Source organism: Triturus cristatus, chromosome 4_1, assembly GCF_964204655.1.
Source record: "Triturus cristatus chromosome 4_1, aTriCri1.1, whole genome shotgun sequence".
NCBI classification, from domain to species: Eukaryota; Metazoa; Chordata; class Amphibia; order Caudata; family Salamandridae; genus Triturus; species Triturus cristatus.
In genome coordinates, this window is record NC_140585.1 from 362577877 (window position 1) to 362598002 (window position 20126).

Below are 20126 nucleotides of genomic sequence, written 5' to 3' on the forward strand. Positions count from 1 at the left end.
TTGGGAGGGGGGTGTTGGAAACCGGGCAACCGGGTCAGCAGTCACCAGGTTCCCAGCACAGTGGTAGCTTGGCTCGAGCGGTTGGGGTCAGGCACCGTGTTAAGCGTACGTCACACCCTCACAATAACCATGCGTTCATCCGTTCCAAAAACGACACTACACCGTAAAAATTATGGGAGACAAGTTGAAAATATATATGTCTTTATCTTATTTTCTCTTAGTTGCAGGTTTCATAACATAAATACAATACAATAGGATTTTCCTTTAAAAGAGCAGGTCAAATAAATAATGCTACATTGGAATTTCAATAAATAGGTTCAGGTCCTCATTAAGCAAAGAATAAATAGATGTGCAATAAATACAGACGGCAAATAAATACAGTCAGACAATAAATACAGTGCAAGAATAAATTAGTGGAAGACAATAAATAAAGCACCCTCAATAAATAAGGAAAAGCAATCAATGACAATTACAGATCAGATCACTTTCATGAGGTAACTTGGTCTTACTTTGCCCATACACAGCTCATGGTCATTTGGATGGCATGGGGGTGTCCCACCTAGATTGGTCAAGGCTGGGGCCTAAGCTGAGGCAGAACAAGGGTAACCTAAAGATCTGGCCCTCCAAACTACACAGCCCCTCACAGATGTCACTGCACCAGTCTTAGTTCACCCCTGGCACTCCCAGGCTGGTTCTAACACCCCTCTAGCCCCTAGAATGGTCTTTTAGGGCTCCACGGGGCCTCAGACGCCCCCTCTACCACTTACTGCCCTTTTCACGATGATCGGCTCCGCTCGGCACCGTGTCGACGCCGTGAGGCGGCTCCGGATCGATGTCGCTGGGCGGCCTCGACTCGATGTCGCTGGGCGGTCTCGACTCGATGTCGCTGGGCGGTCTCGACTCGATGTCGCTGGGCGGTCTCGACTCGATGTCGCTGGGCGGTTTCGACTCGATGTCGCTGGGCGGTCTCGACTCGATGTCGCCTTCCGGCGTCGCAGGGACACGGCCTCCCCGCTTCCGGGTGTCTCCGGAGTGCGATCTCCAATTCACTCCCCCGTCGACGCCTCACCTCGACCTCGGGTGAATCTCCACTCGACCTCCGGCGCCTCTCCACGACCTCCGTCGGCGCCCTCACCTCGACCTCGGGTGAATCTCCACTCGACCTCCTGCGCCTCTCCACGACCTCCGGCGGCGCCCTCACTAGACCTCTGGCGGCTCCGGGTACGACGTCTGCTTTCTGTCAGCGCCACTTCTCGACCTCAGGCCCCAGGTCTCCAGGCTTCTCGACGTCAGGACTTCAGGAGGACACTGCTAAACAGGTCAGGAACTTGCTGTTCTTCCTCTTTAAGGCCTGTTTCAAATGTTCAGTTCCTTAAGATGGTTCCTCTGGTCTTGGTCCCACACAGGGCTTTAGGCTGGGCTTGGTCAGTAGGGACTAGCATCAAGGGTGGGTTTCTGGACCCCACTCCAAGCACTGGTTTCCACCCCTGCTGCCTTACTCCGACCTCCTTCTATATCATTCCTCTCTCTTCTCCAGTCAGTTGCCAACTGCCACACTGAGATGGCCTCCCAACATTCTAAACTGCCTCCCACTATCACAGGATTCTAGAATGTTACAGAAGGTTCTAGAAACCTCCAGTGGGTTCTGGTGATGTCACAGGTGACAATGGGTGGCCACCATTTTGTGTCTCAGGCCCTCAGACAGAAGTTCCAGGGGTAGGGAAAATGGCTCCCTGACCCTGCATCAACACTAAAAAGTCTGGTGGTTCCCAAAAAGGAAAAATTATAACAGGGTTTGAGGCAAAAGTGGGACAAAATAAATAATGATGAGGAGGGACCACCCAAAGGGCTGACAGGTCTAACACGCGTCCCCCCCAGCTGAAAGTGGGGAGAGCTACCCAACCCCTTGGGAGTTCTCATCACTAAGGCGGAAATACCTTGAGAGACCGTCTGCATTGGCGTGGTCCACTCCGGGCCGATGTTCCACCTGAAAGTCCATTCCCTGTAGGCAGATAGACCACCTTAGCAACTTGGGATTCTCCCCCTTCATCTGCATCAGCCACCGAAGGGGTCTGTGGTCGGTCTGAACTAGGAAGTGCGAGCCAAACAGGTATGGCCGCAACTTCTTCAGAGCCCATACCACTGCAAAGGCTTCACGCTCTATTGCACTCCACTTCTGTTCCCTGGGAAGTAGTCTCCGGCATAGGAAGACCACGGGTTGATCCAGACCCTCTTCATTGAGTTGCGATAACACTGCCCCAATGCCATGTTCCGATGCATCCGTCTGGACAATGAACTCCTTGGAAAAGTCTGGGGCCCTTAAGACCGGGGCCTTGCACATGGCTTGCTTCAGTTTCACAAAGGCCTGCTGACAAGCCTCCGTCCAGACTACCCATCGAGGTTGCTTCTTGGACGTGAGCTCCGTGAGGGGGGCCACAATGGTACCATACCCCTTCACGAAGCGGCGGTAATATCCGGTGAGGCCCAGAAAAGCTCGGACCTCAGTCTGAGTCTTGGGGGGTTCCCAGGCCATGATGGCCTCGATTTTCACCTGGAGGGGTTGCACCGCTCCCCTACCCACCAAGTGTCCAAGGTACACTACCGACCCCTGCCCGATCTGGCATTTACTGGCCTTGATCGTTAAACCAGCGTGTTTCAGGGCCTGGAGAACAGCTTGCAGGTGACGCAAGTGATCCTCCCAGCTGTTACTGAAGACTGCAATGTCGTCCAGATAAGCAGCAGAGAAACTCTCCATTCCGGCGAGGATCTGGTTCACCAGACGCTGAAACGTGGCAGGTGTGTTCTTGAGCCCAAAGGGCATCACGCAGAACTGGTAGTGGCCCTTGGGCGTGGAGAAGGCTGACCTTTCCTTAGCTCCATCAGTCAGAGAGATCTGCCAGTACCCGGAAGTAAGGTCAAAGGTACTCAGATATTGGGCAGCTCCCAGCCGGTCAATCAGTTCATCCGCCCTTGGAATCGGATGAGCATCAGTCTTGGTTACTGAGTTCTTTCCCCGGTAGTCCACACAGAACCTTAGTTCCGGTTGGGCACCCAGTGGTACAGCTTTTGGTACTAATACCACCGGACTGGACCAGGGGCTGCTGGAAGTTTCAATCACTCCTAGCTCCAGCATCTTAGTGACTTCACTGTGAATGCTGGCCTTCACCTTGTCTGTCATCCGGTAGATCTTTGACTTCACAGGTGGGCTGTCTCCTGTGTCCACGTCATGGACGCACAGGTGAGTCCTACCCGGAACAAGGGAGAACAACGAAGAGTACTGCCCCAGGACCTGGCGGCAGTCCTCCTGCTGTTCAGGAGTTAGGGACGGGGAGAGAATCACTCCCTCCACCAACCCATCCTTCTCTTGAGACGCAAATAAGTCGGGGAGAGGCTCGCTTTCCACGTCCTCTGCTCCGTCAGTCACCATCAGCAAGATGACTTCGGGCCTCTCATGGTGGGGTTTGAGGCGGTTGGCATGCAGCACCCGTAGGGGCTGGCGAGGGGTCTTCAGATCCACCAAGTAGGTAGCCTTACCCTTCTTCTCCAACACCTCAAAGGGTCCTGACCAGCGATCCTGGAGGGCGCTAAGCTCTCCTGGTTCGATCACCCACACCTTCTGGCCAGGCTCCAACTCCACCGGGTGAGCATTGTGGTCATACCACGCCTTCATCACTGCTTGGCTGGCTTCCAAGTTGTCAGAAGCTTGCTTCCACAACTTAGCCATTTGGCTCCGGAAGGCCAGCATGTAGCTCACCACATCCTGGGGAAGCTTTCTGGGAGTTCTTTCCCATCCGTCTCTCACCAGGCCGAGAGGTCTACGCACAGGGTGCTCATACAAAAGCTCGAAGGGGCTGAAGCCCACTCCCTTCTGTGGCACTTCCCTGTAAGAGAACAATAGACAGGGTAGGAGGACGTCCCATTTCCTCCGCAGGCTTTCAGGCAGACTTCTGATCATGCCTTTCAAGGTTTTATTGAACCTCTCCACCAGACCATTGGTCTGGGGATGGTAAGGGGTGGTGAACCGGTAGGTCACTCCACACTCCTTCCACATGGCCCGCATGTATGCTGACATGAAGTTGGTCCCCCTGTCAGACACAACTTCCTTGGGAAAACCCACTCGGGTAAAGATTCCCATCAGGGCCCTAGCCACCACAGGTGCAGTAATGGTCCTCAGAGGTATAGCCTCTGGGTACCGTGTGGCATGATCCACCAGAACCAGGATAAACCTGTGACCAGCTGTAGTAGGCGGATCTAACGGACCCACAATGTCGATGCCCACCCTTTCAAAGGGGGTGCTAACGACAGGAAGTGGTTCCAGGGGAGCTTTCAGCTTCACCCATTTTCTCACTGGCTTGACAAGACACACACGTCTGGCAATAGGTGTCGGACGACACTTTCATTTGAGGCCAATAAAAGTGTGGGACAAGCCGGGCAAAGGTCTTGTCTTGCCCCAGGTGTCCTGCCAAGAGGATCTCATGAGCCAATTCCAGGAGAAAGGCTCGGTAACGTTGAGGGACAACCAAGGCCCGTGACGATCCGTGCATGGGTGCCTTGGGTTCACTGTAGAGGAGGCCATCCTCCCAGTAAATGTTGTAGTTCCCCTCAACGTTCCCTGCTGCCTGGGCTTCGGCCTGTCGCCTCAGTCCCTCAAGGGTAGGACACTCCTTCTGGCCCTTGCAGAATTCCTCCCTGGTCGGCCCTCCCTCCACGTGCCACTCAGCCGGGATGGGTAGGTTCTCCAGTTCGGTAACATCCCCCTTCGCGGACTCCTGGTCCACCACCTCCGGTGGCCTATCCGTCACACGGGGCGCAGATGCCGAGGCAGGCTCCTCCTGCCCTCGGTTCTTCCCTTGGTCAGCAGCCGGCGGTGCCTTTATTCCAGGCTCCCGCCTAAACGAACTCCCCCTCCGGGTAGTCGCAGATCCTGTGCTGACACAGGCCCAGTCAGGTGTACCCAGCATCTCAGCATGAGTCCGGTATTCCACCTCCTTCCAAGCATTATGCTCCATGTCATTCCCCAGCAGACAATCGACTGGCACGGCAGGGCTTACAGCAACTCGAAGCAACCCTGCAACCCCTTCCCATTCAAATGGAACCTCGGCCACCGGATAGTGGCCCATTCTGCCGTCAGCCATCGCGGCAGGGTGTAGCACATCGGGAATCACCTGCTCTGGAGACACCAGTTGGCTACGTACCATAGTCATACTGGCTCCTGTGTCTCTCAGAGCCTCCCCTCTTTGGCCGTTGATGGTGACCCACTGCCCATACTTTGTGGTATTTGCGGGCACCTGGATCTTAGGAACCATCTCCCGTTCTCCCAGGGACACTAAAGTGACACCCGCCCACTCCCTTCCCTTATCTAAAGGCATCTCCTCCCCGAGCACTACACTAGCTACTCCGGGGGCCTTTCCTCCGATGGGAGGAGGTGGTCTTTTCGGGCACCTTATAGTGTCCGACACCACCGCACTCGTAGCAATGGACAACCCTTGGCTGCTGACTCTGGCCAGGATTAGGGTTTCTGGGTGGGTTAGCCCTAGGGGTGAATCCCGTTCCCTTCCCTTGGAAACTATTTTGGGGGCCTTTAGAGAACTCCGTTTTCTTTTCCCCTCCCTCTTTCTTCTGGGGGGCGCCCTGTCCGGTCTTTTCAGAGTCCCCTCCAGTCCCCCTTGTGGACACCCGGGTACTAGCCCAAATGTCCGCCTCCTCAGCAAGCTTCCGGGGTTTGGTCAGCTTGCTATCCACCAGGTGTTGACGCAGTTCGGGGAAACATTTTTCAAGCAGGTGTTCCTTCAACATCAAATCAAACAACCCCTCGCAGTCCCTCACCTCACTGCCCTGTATCCAACCCTCTAATGCCTTCTTTGCATAGTCCAGGAAATCCACCCAATTCTGTGTGCCCAGTTTGTGGCTACCCCGGAACTTCTGTCTATACTTCTCGGGTGTTAGTCCAAACTTCCTCACGAGCGCCACTTTCATGGTGGGGTAGTGGGTCTGCTCATCCTGCTCTAGGGCCAATAATGTATCCCTGCCAGCTGGAGGCATGTATTTGTACAATCCCCCTCCCCAATATTTCTCTGGAACCCCATGGACTCTTAAAGAGACCTCATAGGCCGCTAGCCACTTGGCGATGTCATCTCCCGCACTATAGCTGGCTACTATGTCTTTTGGCAAATAGGGTTTGGGTTCCCTGGTGATTTCTCTTTCTACGCTGCCACCATTAGGAACAGTGTTTGCCCCGACCCATAGGATCTGGAGATCTATCTCCCTGAGCCTCAACTCGTGAGCCATCCTCCGTTCCTCCTTTTCTTTCTCCAGCTTCGCCAACTCCCATGTGAGCTGTCTTTTCTCCCTCCGGTCAGTTAATACTGCTTCTGATAAGCCGCCACTAGAGACACTGCTGCCCTTCCTTGAAAGTGTTCTGGGCCCCTCTACTAGGTTCCCCACCTCAGGTTGGTACAAACCAGCCCCCTCGCTGACAGTTTCTCCATCCCTGTCCTCCTTCTCAACCTTACTTTCTCGTCGTGCCTCCCCCCAAGCCCTCAAGCTGGTCTGGAGCTCACCCTTCTTTGCACCTTGGGGACAAAACACCCCCTCTCGCTCACAAAACTCTCTGAGTTGGGCCACAGTGTAAGTTTCCACATCCTCCAATACAAACTCCATCTTGCCCACTCAGGATAGAAGACAGTTGCTTACAGAAGCTATGCAGGGGGGTACCTTTTGTAATACCTCCTCCCACCACCAGAAGTAAATTTGGAAAAAACAAAACTCAAAATTAGGAAGTCCGCTTGGAGAAAACTCCCGGTGTAGGCCTATGGACTACCCAATGTTATTGTCGAGTAGACGCAAGCACAGCCCTATCCCACCGCTGAACACCAATTTTATGTTGGAAACCGGGCAACCGGGTTAGCAGTCACCAGGTTCCCAGCACAGTGGTAGCTTGGCTCGAGCGGTTGGGGTCAGGCACCGTGTTAAGCGTACGTCACACCCTCACAATAACCATGCGTTCATCCGTTCCAAAAACGACACTACACCGTAAAAATTATGGGAGACAAGTTGAAAATATATATGTCTTTATCTTATTTTCTCTTAGTTGCAGGTTTCATAACATAAATACAATACAATAGGATTTTCCTTTAAAAGAGCAGGTCAAATAAATAATGCTACATTGGAATTTCAATAAATAGGTTCAGGTCCTCATTAAGCAAAGAATAAATAGATGTGCAATAAATACAGACGGCAAATAAATACAGTCAGACAATAAATACAGTGCAAGAATAAATTAGTGGAAGACAATAAATAAAGCACCCTCAATAAATAAGGAAAAGCAATCAATGACAATTACAGATCAGATCACTTTCATGAGGTAACTTGGTCTTACTTTGCCCATACACAGCTCATGGTCATTTGGATGGCATGGGGGTGTCCCACCTAGATTGGTCAAGGCTGGGGACTAAGCTGAGGCAGAACAAGGGTAACCTAAAGATCTGGCCCTCCAAACTACACAGCCCCTCACAGATGTCACTGCACCAGTCTTAGTTCACCCCTGGCACTCCCAGGCTGGTTCTAACACCCCTCTAGCCCCTAGAATGGTCTTTTAGGGCTCCACGGGGCCTCAGACGCCCCCTCTACCACTTACTGCCCTTTTCACGATGATCGCTCCGCTCGGCACCGTGTCGACGCCGTGAGGCGGCTCCGGATCGATGTCGCTGGGCGGCCTCGACTCGATGTCGCTGGGCGGTCTCGACTCGATGTCGCTGGGCGGTCTCGACTCGATGTCGCTGGGCGGTCTCGACTCGATGTCGCCTTCCGGCGTCGCAGGGACACGGCCTCCCCGCTTCCGGGTGTCTCCGGAGTGCGATCTCCACTCCCGACCTCCGGCGCGCTTCACCTCAGTTTCCGGCGACTCCGGTGGGCGGACTTCACTCCCCCGTCGTCGCCTCACCTCGACCTCGGGTGAATCTCCACTCGACCTCTGGCGCCTCTCCACGACCTCCGTTGGCGCCCTCACCTCGACCTCGGGTCAATCTCCACTCGACCTCCGGTGCCTCTCCATGACCTCCGGCGGCGCCCTCACTCGACCTCTGGCGGCTCCGGGTACGACGTCTGCTTTCTGTCAGCGCCGCTTCTCGACCTCAGGCCCCAGGTCTCCAGGCTTCTCGACGTCAGGACTTCAGGAGGACACTGCTAAACAGGTCAGGAACTTGCTGTTCTTCCTCTTTAAGGCCTGTTTCAAATGTTCAGTTCCTTAAGATGGTTCCTCTGGTCTTGGTCCCACACAGGGCTTTAGGCTGGGCTTGGTCAGTAGGGACTAGCATCAAGGGTGGGTTTCTGGACCCCACTCCAAGCACTGGTTTCCACCCCTGCTGCCTTACTCCGACCTCCTTCTATATCTGTCCTCTCTCTTCTCCAGTCAGTTGCCAACTGCCACACTGAGATGGCCTCCCAACATTCTAAACTGCCTCCCACTATCACAGGATTCTAGAATGTTACAGAAGGTTCTAGAAACCTCCAGTGGGTTCTGGTGATGTCACAGGTGACAATGGGTGGCCACCATTTTGTGTCTCAGGCCCTCAGACAGAAGTTCCAGGGGTAGGGAAAATGGCTCCCTGACCCTGCATCAACACTAAAAAGTCTGGTGGTTCCCAAAAAGGAAAAATTATAACAGGGTTTGAGGCAAAAGTGGGACAAAATAAATAATGATGAGGAGGGACCACCCAAAGGGCTGACAGGTCTAACAGGGGGGTTCAGTAGGACGTGGAAATTATATCGGGAAAACAACAATGCGCCGTATTGCGGCCTTCCTTTAATATAATGTGGAATAATGTTTACTTATTATGCAGTGTTCACTGTTATCACATATACAGTCACTTTGTTACAGGAAATTTATTAATATGTGGTAGGGAGTGTTCTCTATCCTAGGGGCATTTCTTAAAAAATAATAGCGGGGGCCAACTGGGGCCCCGGCAGCCCCGGGGCTTCACTTATGTTGGGAGGGGGTGCAGTAGGCTGTGGAAATTATATCGGAAAAACAACAATGCGCCGTATTGCTGCCTTCCTTTAATATAATGCGGAATAATGTTTACTTATTATGCAGTGTTTACTTTTATCACAGATAGAGTCACTTTGTTACAGGAAATTTATTAGTATGTGGGAGGGCGTGTTTTGTATGTGTGCGCGGAACAAAATTAATGTTTAATTGGCTATGGTGTTCTAACAACAAGCTTAATGTTCATTGGCTGCGAACCATCGAAAGTAGAAGTATTTCCTGCCATTCACTTCCTCTCCGCAGAGTAGCAAGGACGTCTAATAATTGCCTCACATGTTGTAAGGAGGACCTTTCAGAGCTTAATGTTGATTGGTTGCGAACTATTGAAAGTAGAAGTGTTGCTAGGTATTCCCTTCTCCTCCGCGGAGTAGGAGGGACATCTTTTGGCTGACGTATTCTAAGGAGGAGCTTCCAGAGCTTCATGTGGATTGGTTGCCAACTATTGAAAGTAGAAGTGTTGGCAGCCATTCACTTCTCCTCCGCGGAGTAGGAGGGACATCTGATTGGATGACATGTTCCAAGGAGGACTTTCCCAAGCTTAATGTTGATTGGCTGTAAACCATTGAAAGTAGAAGTGTTGTCAGCGATTCCTTCCCCCTCCGCGGAGTATTAGGGACATCTCATTGGGTAACGTGTTCCAAGCGGGACCTTCCCAAGCTTAATGTTCATTGGCTGTGAAGTATTAAAAGTAGAAGTGTTGGCAGCCATTCCCTCCTCCTCTGCGGAACAACATGGACATTTTATTGGCTAAAGTGTTCCGAGTTCAAGTTTGCTCCTTATTGGGTGGGATCGGTTCACTGTTGCCAGCCATTTTGTGACGCACTTCCAAAGGAGTACGGGAAAACAAAGTAGTAGAGGGGAGAGTAGGAACACTATTAACTCTGTAGAGTGGTCACAAGGTGGTGGAGAGGGGTTGTGAAGGTAAAAATTGTTTTTTATATATTTTAAGGACCATTTATATAATTGCCGTGAGGTGTGCAAATCATGGCGGAGTGTGTTGCGGTCTTCTTTTTATTAAGTTTGCTGGTGGGATACTTCCCAGGAGCACTATTTACTTATAATGTGGTGTTTACTTTCCTGACGGGGAGGTGTGGTTGCGCTGCAAAAATATCAGTTTAGGTTTCAAACAGTTTTTATTTAGCAATTACAAATGAACTTTCTTCAGATACTGACGATGTATATATTAAAGGGGTGACAAATAAAAATGGAATTTCATAAAATATCACTTAAGCGTGGCCACATCCTGCTTTTTTCTGCTATAGTTTGTAAAAGTGTTGCCCTATATTCTTTCTAATATAAGAGGGCATCAGTTACTTTTAGATAAAGTAGAAAAGAAGTGCTACAACAAACACTCCCGCACTACATCATCTGAGGTCAGAAGAACAAGTAAAAAACAGTTTATCACAAATGACTTCATATTACATAGAAATGTATGCATTATAATTTTTCAAGTTGGTATTTTGTAGAATTAGGGAACGTTCTGTCATAGTGCTAAGAGGTCGCACACTGTTCCGCTAACAAATCACGTACTCATTTAAGAATATATAGGATAGTACTATTATAATATACAGTACTGGTCTTATATATTCTATAGGGAGAAGGTGAATAGGAACTGCAACTGAGAAAAATAGAAATTAGAAAATAACATTCAGAAATGTAGGGTTTATCAAATCTTTAAAGTAAGAAAGTATGTATGAAAGCTATATTTGTTTAGACTGCAATTTCATAAAATATGCTCACTGAAAAAATATCTGATCAAGTATGTTATAAAGCTTAGTGAGCTGTATTTCAGATGGCGCCGACAAATCTCCAATTCCTCTTCTGTAACAGTAGGACAGTCTATTACAATATAACAAGTGACACCATTGTTACAGTAAAAAGAAAAGAAAAAGATAGTTATGAATACAACAGAAGATCAATAACTAAATACTTTCGAGCGGTGAATATTTTCAGAGCTTCTTTTCTCCGGGACTTCGAAATGTTTTATCTTCATGGCGACGGGTCATAAACTCCTCTGAGATCATTATGACTGTGAAAATGATAATATACATATTCACAGTATATGATCAAAAGGGGGGAACATACTAAAAACCGGAAGCTGGTGATGTTGCTTACATATCTTTATCTTTGCGCCCACGGGTCATGAACTCCTCTGAGATCACCATGACTGTTCATATTATAATATACATATTGACAGTATATGATCCCCAGGAGAAAACAGACTAACAACTGGAAGCTGGTGATGTTAATTATAAATCTTTAGGGTTTGCGCCGACGGATCACCAACACCTCTGAAGTGACGTACAGTGTCAATATTATAATATAGAAAGTCACAATATATAAGCTGAAAGGAGCCGGAAAAGGAGCAATGTTTGCTGTAATCTGTTTTCTAGGTATAAATGTTTAAATATTGACAAATAGCTATGTATTATAAATATCTACTATGCCATAATCATGCAATTTACAACTCCGAAATATGTTTTGTTGCCGCAAAACAAGAATCCGACGCTAGAAAAGGGAACCTGCATCATAGAATGGATACGGATAAATAACTCGCGAAAACTAAACTAATCGAAAAATGGGTGTGGTTAATATACTTTTTGGTTATTGAGTAGTTGATAGTAGGAAGATGCGGCTCCGCCTATTTAGATGTCACGTTTTATAGTTTACACGTGCTCACGTTTTAACTGTTTAACTTGTGCACGTGTTGGGAAAAGTTACAAAATGTGAAGCTGTAAAGGTTTCGATTTCCATCGTAACACGTATAAGGTCCTTAATATGTACATACGTTGGAGAGTTTAAAAACTGTTACCCGGCAAACTGTGTCATTTACATTCTCATGATTAAAAACATCTAAATAGAAGACATAAAAAATAATATCGTTCACAATAGAAGAAAAAAAATATGTGCTAATATTTGTCATCACTATGCTGTTAAATTAAAAAAAGCCGGCATTTGTAAAGCGTACAGCTACCCCCGGAAAGGTGTGCCGGCGCTCGGGGGCGCTGGGAAGATTAAGCAAGGTGTTGCCCACGGTGAGATAGTGGTGGGCTAGCATACTGCTCAAGACGGGAATCGAACTGTGAACACTGTTGTTCGAAGTCAGACTTTTACTGCACTTATATGTTAATTACTGCTAATTAAGTTGTAAACATTGTTAAATTATAAGTAGAGATTCCTGTTTTCCATTTTTACTGATTTTTACAGATAAATACAGACAGAAAACTATTTATTTTCCTCTCTGTTTTTATTTTAAAATGTGGATAAAAACGGAAATTGGGTTATTTTTTGAGCGATTCTAAATGCTGTCAATCATGACTACCAGGCCAATAGGTCTGCTGTTCTAAAAGTAAAAGGGTTGAAACAATAAAATTATTTTAGTAAAGAGCCTTAAACAGCAATATATATGCTTGTAAAAGAAAACATGCACATTTTAATATCAAGGTTGTGCATATTTTATCATCTGAGAGTGTTTATATGACTGAAAACGGTCAGTCCTTCAGGCATGAGTGCATATTTATCAGACAAATAAATGTGGAAATATACTCATTTCAGATTCATTTTTACACAAAACCCAAAATAGATATGGGTAAATACAGATACAATTATTAAAAAACAATATGCATAAATACAGACGGAATTGCCCAAAAAATAAATACCATAAAACCAGGAGCCATAATTATAAGTTATAAAAGACTACTGTTAAGTTAGTTTTCATTATAAAAAGTATACACGTCTTTTTAAAATTTACTTAAAAAACATTATAGGTTATAGGGACATTGTAGTTAGAAATTAGCATTTGAAAAACCTTTGAAATTCTCTGAAAAAAACAGTTTCAGGAGCGTTATAGTTAGCTGGACATTTCCCTCGTACAAAACCATAGAAATTCCACAATTATAGTTAGTTCAGCTAACTATCACTCGCGCCCCTGCAATGCACCGCTCATGACATCACATATTACATCATTCATTGCATGGTCAGTGACATCACTGATGACATCACTGATGACATCTCAAATGACATCACTGATGATATCATCCACGTGATAATCCGATGCACCTCCTCACACCCTAATATAACCTTTTATACACCCATTCTAAAATACAGACTACTATTTTTGAAACCGTAGAGACACCAATACCAGTTACTACATACCCATTCACTGATTCTTAGGTCTACACACACATCCACTCATTCACCCAAACAATCACATATACATGCAGTCACTCCTCAATATAACACTATCATATGCAGTCATACACCCCTATTCAAACAGTCACATACCGCCACTCATCCATGAAGTTACTCACAGACCTAGATAGTCATGTAAAGAATCAATTACACTCCCATTTACTCACCTATACAGTTATACACACACCACCTCACTAATTCATACAGATAGTAGTGCATACTTACTCTCTTATATAATCAGTGATACAAGTACACACTCATCCATACAGCCACTTTCATAATTACTCACTGTCACATATAGTTATGTATATACACCATCACTCACATAGACTGCTTTTTAAATATGTAACTACTTACATGTACCACTGAGATCTCCATGCACTCACAAACACACCCATACACACACTCACCCAGTCATAGAGGTGTTTCCACTTTCCACATGGAGTCTTGAACCCATACACCCAGTGAATCAACTAGTCACACATCTATGCACAGAGTCACACACCTCCAACCCACCCTCCCACACACGCAGGCACTGCTACAAATACTCAGGCAAACAGTCAATAACCCATATAAACTGTCATGTAGCTACTGACTAACCCATGTACTAGCTTACACAATAACAGACACACTGATACAGACATTCACACAGTTTAGTCACTAATGCATGCATTCAGTAAGACACGTTTAATCACTCACTTATACAATCAGTCACACACCTCGTAAATCCTTCATCCAGACACTTATACACCCACTGCTTGGCATATATAAAACATATTTAAACTTTACAGAAACACACAGTCACTGGATGATGTCATCAGTGATGTCATTTGAGATGTCATCAGTGATATCACTGACCATGCCATGAATGATGTAATATGTGACGTCATGAGCAGTGCATTGCGGGGGCGTGAGTTATAGTTAGCTGACCAACACAGCCATACACACGCTCACTCACCCACCCATACAGTCCCTCACAGACACACGCTTGAACCCATACACCCAGTGAATCACCCACTCACACATCCATGCAGTGAATCACACCCATCCCACCCACCCACACAGACACTCAGGCACCCATACAGATACTCAGACAATAAATCAATAACTGATATAGACACTCATGTAGTGAGTGAATGGTTGTCTCAGTAGTACATGTGTGAGTAACTATATATGTGAGTGTTGGGGTATATAAATCACTATATGTGAGAGTAAGTGATTGTGAGAATGGCTGTTGGATGAGTGTGTGCTTGTACCAGTGATTGTATAAGAGAGTAAGTATGTGTTAGTATCTGTTTGAATACGTGAGGTGGTGTGTTTATAACTGTGTAGGTGAGCAAATGAGAGTGTGAATGATTCTTTGCATGATTGACTAGGTGTCTGAGCAACTCTATGGATGAGTGGCGATGTGTCAGTGTCTGTATAGATGTATGAGTGCAAATGATAGTGCTGTATTGATAAGTGACTGCATGTATGAGTGACTGTATGGGTGAATGAGTGGCCATGTGTGTAGACATAGAAATCAGTGAGTGGGTATGTAGTAACTGGTATTGGTGTGTCTATGGTTTTGAAAATGATAGTCAATATTTTAGAGTGGGTGTATCAAAGGTTATATTAGGGTGTGAGGAGGTGCATCAGATTATCACATGGATGATGTCATCAGTGATGTCATTTGAGATGTCATCATTGATGTCATCAGTGATGTCACTGACTATGTTATAAATGATGTAATATGTGATGTCATCAGCAGTGCATTGCGGGGGCGTGAGTTAAAGTTGGCTCAACTAACTATAACGGACGAATTTCTCTGGTTTTGTACGAGTGAAATATCCAACTAACTATAACGTCCCTGAAACCTATGTTTTTTTCAGTTAATTTCTAGGGTTTTTAAATGCTAATTTCTAACTATAACGTCTTTGAAACCTATGTTTTTTTAGTGAATTTCAAAGGTTTTTTAAATGATAATTTCTAATTATACCGTCCCTGAAACCTATGGGTTTTTCAGTGAATTTCAAAGGTTTTTTAAACGCTAATTTCTAACTATTCCTACAGAGGTAGGACATGTGCAGAAAGAGGAAGAAATGCGTAGAAAGAAGCAAAAGAAATGTAGAAAGACATAACAGAAGTCCAGAAAGACAAAGAAAGGTGCAGAAAGAAGCAAGAGATATGCTGAAAGAACCATGCAGAAATAGGCTTTGTTGCAAAGTCATCCTGTGCCCACAGCATTCTGCTGGCTGGTACTGGTGGTAACTGACTCTGACTAACCAGGCCCGGAGCCAGTGCTATCCTGAAAGACACTTAGAATACAGTGAAAACACCTACATACACTAGGGTACACTATGGGATGGGATACCCCTGTGATTGGCATGACCTCCCCTGTAAGGCCCTAGTACATAATAGGACAGGGGGATTAAAACTACCTCTAAATCAGAGGTGCAGAAAAAGGCAAGAAAAGTGCAGAAAGAAGCAACAGAGGTGCCGAAAGAGGCAAGAGAGGTACAGAAAGAGGCAAGAGAATTTCTGAAAGAAGCAACAGAGTTATAGAAAGAACTAAGAGCAGTACAGAAAGAAGCAAGAATAGTGCGCAAAGAAGCAAAAGAGGTGCAGAAACAAGCAAGAGAAGTGCAGAAAGAGGCAAGAGAATTGCTGAAAGAAGCAACAGAGGTGTAGGAAGAAGCAAGAGAAGTACAGAAAGAGGCACGTGAGGTGCACAAAGAAGCATGAGCAGTTCAGAATGAACCAACAGAAGTGTAAAGGGAGGCAAGAGGGGTGCAAAAAGAAGGAAGAGAAGTGCAGAAAGAGGCAAGAGGATTGCTGAAATAAGCAACCGAGGAGTAGAAAGAAGCAAGAGAAGTGCAGAAATAGACAAGTGAGGTGCAGAAAGAAGCAAGAGCAGTGCAGAAAGAACCAACAGAGGTGCAACAAGAGGCAAGAGAGGGGCAGAAAGAGGCAAGAAAGGTGCAGAAAGAGGGTACAGGGGTGCGGTGCAGAAAGAGGCAAGATAATTGCTGAAAAAAGCAACAGAAGTATAGAAAGAAGCAAGAGAAGTGCAGAAAGAGGCACATGAGGTGCAGAAAGAAGCAAGAGCAGTGCAGAAAGGACCAACAGAGGTTTAAAAAGAGGCAACATGAGGTGCAGAAACAGGCAAGAAAGGTGCAGAAAGAGGGTAATGGGGTGCAGAGCAGAAAGAGGCAAGAGAATTGCTGAAAGAAGCAACAGAGGTGTAGAAAGAAGCAAGAGAAGTGCAGAAAGAGGCAAGTGAGGTGCAGAAAGAAGCAAGAGCAGTGCAGAAAGAACCAACAGAGGTGCAAAAAGAGGCAAGAGAGGTGCAAACAGAAGGAAGAGAAGTGCAGAAAGAGGCAAGAGAAATGCTGAAAGAAGTAACAGAGGAGTAGAAAGAAGCAAGAGAATTGCAGAAAGACACAAGTGAGGTGCAGAAAGAAGCAAGAGAAGTGCAGAAAGAACCAACAGAGGTGCAAAAAAAGGCAAGAGGGGTGCAAAAAGAAGGAAGAGAAGTGCAGAAAGAAGCAAGAGAATTGCTGAAAGAAGCAACAGAGGAGTAAAAAGAAGCAAGAGAAGTGCAGAAAGAGACAAGTGAGGTGCAGAAAGATGCAAGAGCAGTGCAGAAAGAACCAACAGAGGTGCAAAAAGAGGCAAAAGAGGTGTAGAAACAGGCATGAAAGGTGCAGAAAGAGGGTAATGGGGTGCGGAGCAGAAAGAGGCAAGATAATTGCTGAAAGAAGCAACAGAGGTGTAAAAGAAGCAAGAGAAGTGCAGAAAGAGGCAAGTGAGGTGCAGAAAGAAGTAAGAGCAGTGCAGAAAGAACCAACAGAGGTGCAAAAAGAGGCAAGAGAGGTGCAAAAAGAAGGAATAGAAGTGCAGAAAGAGGCAAGAGAATTGCCGAAAGAACGAACAGAGGTACAAAAAGAGTCAAGAGGGGTGTAAAAAGAAGGAAGAGAAGTGCAGAAAGAGGCAAGAGAATTGCTGAAAGAAGCAACAGAGGTGTAGAAAGAAGCAAGAGTGGTGGAGAAACAGGCAAGAAAGGTGCAGAAAGAGGGTACAGTGCAGAAGGGCATTTGTGGTGCAGAAAGAAGCAAGAGCAGTGCAGAAAGAACAAACAGAGGTGCAAAAAGAGGCAAGGGAGGTGCAAAAAGAAAGAAGAGAAGTGCAGAAAGAGGCTAGAGAATTGCTGAAAGAAGCAACAGAGGAGTAGAAAGAAGCAAGAGAAGTACAGAAAGAGACAAGTGAGGTGCAAAACGAAGCAAGAGCAGTGCAGAAAGAAGCAAGAGAAGTGCAGAGAGAACCAAAGGAGATGGAGAAATAGGGGAGAGGGTGCAGAAAGAGCCAAGAGGCATACAGAAATTTGCAAAAGAGGTGCAGAAACACGCAAGAGAAGTGCAGAAAGAGGCAAGAGAATTGCTGAAAGAAGCAACAGAGGTGTAGGAAGAAGCAAGAGAAGTGCAGAAAAAGGCAAGTGAGGTGCAGAAAGAAGCAAGAGCAGCGCAGTATGAACCAACAGAGGGGAAAAAAGAGGCAAGAGGGGTGTAAAAAGAAGGAAGAGACGTGCAGAAAGAGGCAAGAGAATTACTGAAAGAAGCACCAGAGGAGTAGAAAGAAGCAAGAGAAGTACAGAAAGAGACAAGTGAGGTGCAGAAAGAAGCAAGAGCAGTGCAGAAAGAAGCAAGAGAAGTGCAGAAAGAACCAAAGGCGATGGAGAAATAGGGGAGAGGGTGCAGAAAGAGCCAAGAGGCATACAGAAATTTGCAAAAGAGGTACAGAAACACACAAGAGAAGTGCAGAAAGAGGCAAATGAATTGCTGAAAGAAGCAACAGAGGTGTAGAAAGAAGCAAGAGAAGTGGAAAAAAGGCACGTGAGGTGCAGAAAGAAGCAAGTGCAGCGCAGTATGAAACACCAGAGGTGAAAAAAGAGGCAAGAAGGGTATAAAAAGTAAGGGTGGGCGTAGTTCGCGAAGTAGCACTTCGCGAAGCTACGCAAAGTGAAGTTCGCACTACGCGAGCTACGCGTAGCACTTCGCGAACTGCGAAGTAACATGTTCGCACTGTGCAAGATGTTGTTTTCAATGATTGCACAGTGCGGACAAGCAACCGGCACTGTGCAATCATTGAAAATGGCATCTTGCACAGTGCGAGCTGTAGTTTTCTGCTGCTCGAGTAGATTTTTCCTCGAGCTGCAGCTTTCTCAACGCGAACTGGTAGTTTCTCATCGCGAGCGGTCGCGAGCATACGCGACCCCTCGCAATGAGAAACCTGACCTTCTCGCGTTGGGAATGTCGCCGGGAGGTTTATTTTCCATGCTCGCGATCGCGAACAAGGAAAAAGTCTCGCCAGGATGTCATTTTGCTTGCTCGCGGTCGCCAACTTGACGTTGAGGACCGCGAGCAAGCAAAAAATGACCGCAGCACTACGCAACACTACGCTACGCGTGTTCGCACTGTGCTACGTGCAGTTCGCGTAGCGCGAAGTAGAGCGAACTTCGCAAACTACGCGAGCGTAGCGTAGTGCTTCGCCCAGGCCTAATAAAAAGAAGGAAGAGAAGTGCAGAAAGAGGCAAGATAATTACTGAAAGAAGCAATAGAGGAGTAGAAAGAAGCAAGAGAAGTGCAGAAAGAGACAGGTGAGGTGCAGAAAGAAGCAAGAACACTGCAGAAAGAACCAACAAAGGTGCAAAAAGAGTCAAGAGTGGTGCAGAAACAGGCAAGAAAGGTGCAAAAAGAGGATACAGTGCAGAAGGGCATTTGTGGTGCAGAAAGAAGCAAGAACAGTGCAGAAAGAACAAACAGAGGTGCAAAAAAAGGCAAGAGAGGTGCAAAAAGAAAGAAGAGAAGTGCAGAAAGAGGCAAGAGAAGTGCTGAAAGAAGCAACAGAGGAGTAGAAAGAAGCAAGAGCAGTGCAGGAAGAACCAAAGGAGATGGAGAAATAGGGGAGAGGGTGCAGAAAGAGCCAAGAGGTATACAGAAATTAGCAAAAGAGGTGCAGAAACAAGCAAGAGAAGTGCAGAAAGAGGCAAGAGAATTGCAGAAAGAGGCAAGTGAGGTGCAGAAAGAAGCAAGAACAGCGCAGTATGAACCAACAGAGGTACAAAAAGAGGCAAGAGGGGTGTAAAAAGAAGGAAGAGAAGTGCAGAAACAGACAAGAGAAGTGCAGAAAGAAGAGAGGCACAGAAACAGGCAAGAGAAGTCCTAAAAGAGGCAAAAGAATTGCTGAAAGAAGCAACAGAAGTGCAGAAAGAGGCAAGTGAAATGCAGGAACAGGCAATAAAGGTACAGAAATAGGGAAGACGAATGCAGAAAGAGGCAACATGGGGGCAGAAAAAAGCAAGACAGGTGTAGAAAGAAGCATGGTGAAGTGCAGAATGAAGCAATAGGGGTGCAGAAAGAGGCAAGCGAAGTGCAGAAAGAAACAACAGAGGTGCAAAAGGAAGCAAGAGAACTGCAGAAAGGGAGAAGAGAGTTGCGGAAACAGGCAAAAGAGGTACAGAAAGATGTAACAGAGGTGCAGACAGAGGTAAGAGAGGTGCAAAGCAGGTAAAAAGGGGTGCAGAAAGAAGCAAGAGGGGTGCAAAAGAATCAACAGAGGTGCAAAAAGAGGCAAGTGAGGTGCAGAAGGAGGCAAGAGAACTGCAGAAAGATGCAAAAGAGTTGCTGAGACAGGAAAAAGGGGTGCAGAAAGAGGAAACAGGTGTACAGACTGAGGCAAGAGAGGTATAGAAAAAGGCAATAGGGATACAGAAAGAGGCAAGTTGGGTGCAGAAAGAAGCAAGATAAGTACAGAAAGAAACAACAGAAGTACAGAAAGAGGGAAGAGGGGTGTAGAAAGCAGCAAGTCAGGTGCAGAAAGAAAAAAAAGAAGTGCAGAAATAAGGACAGAG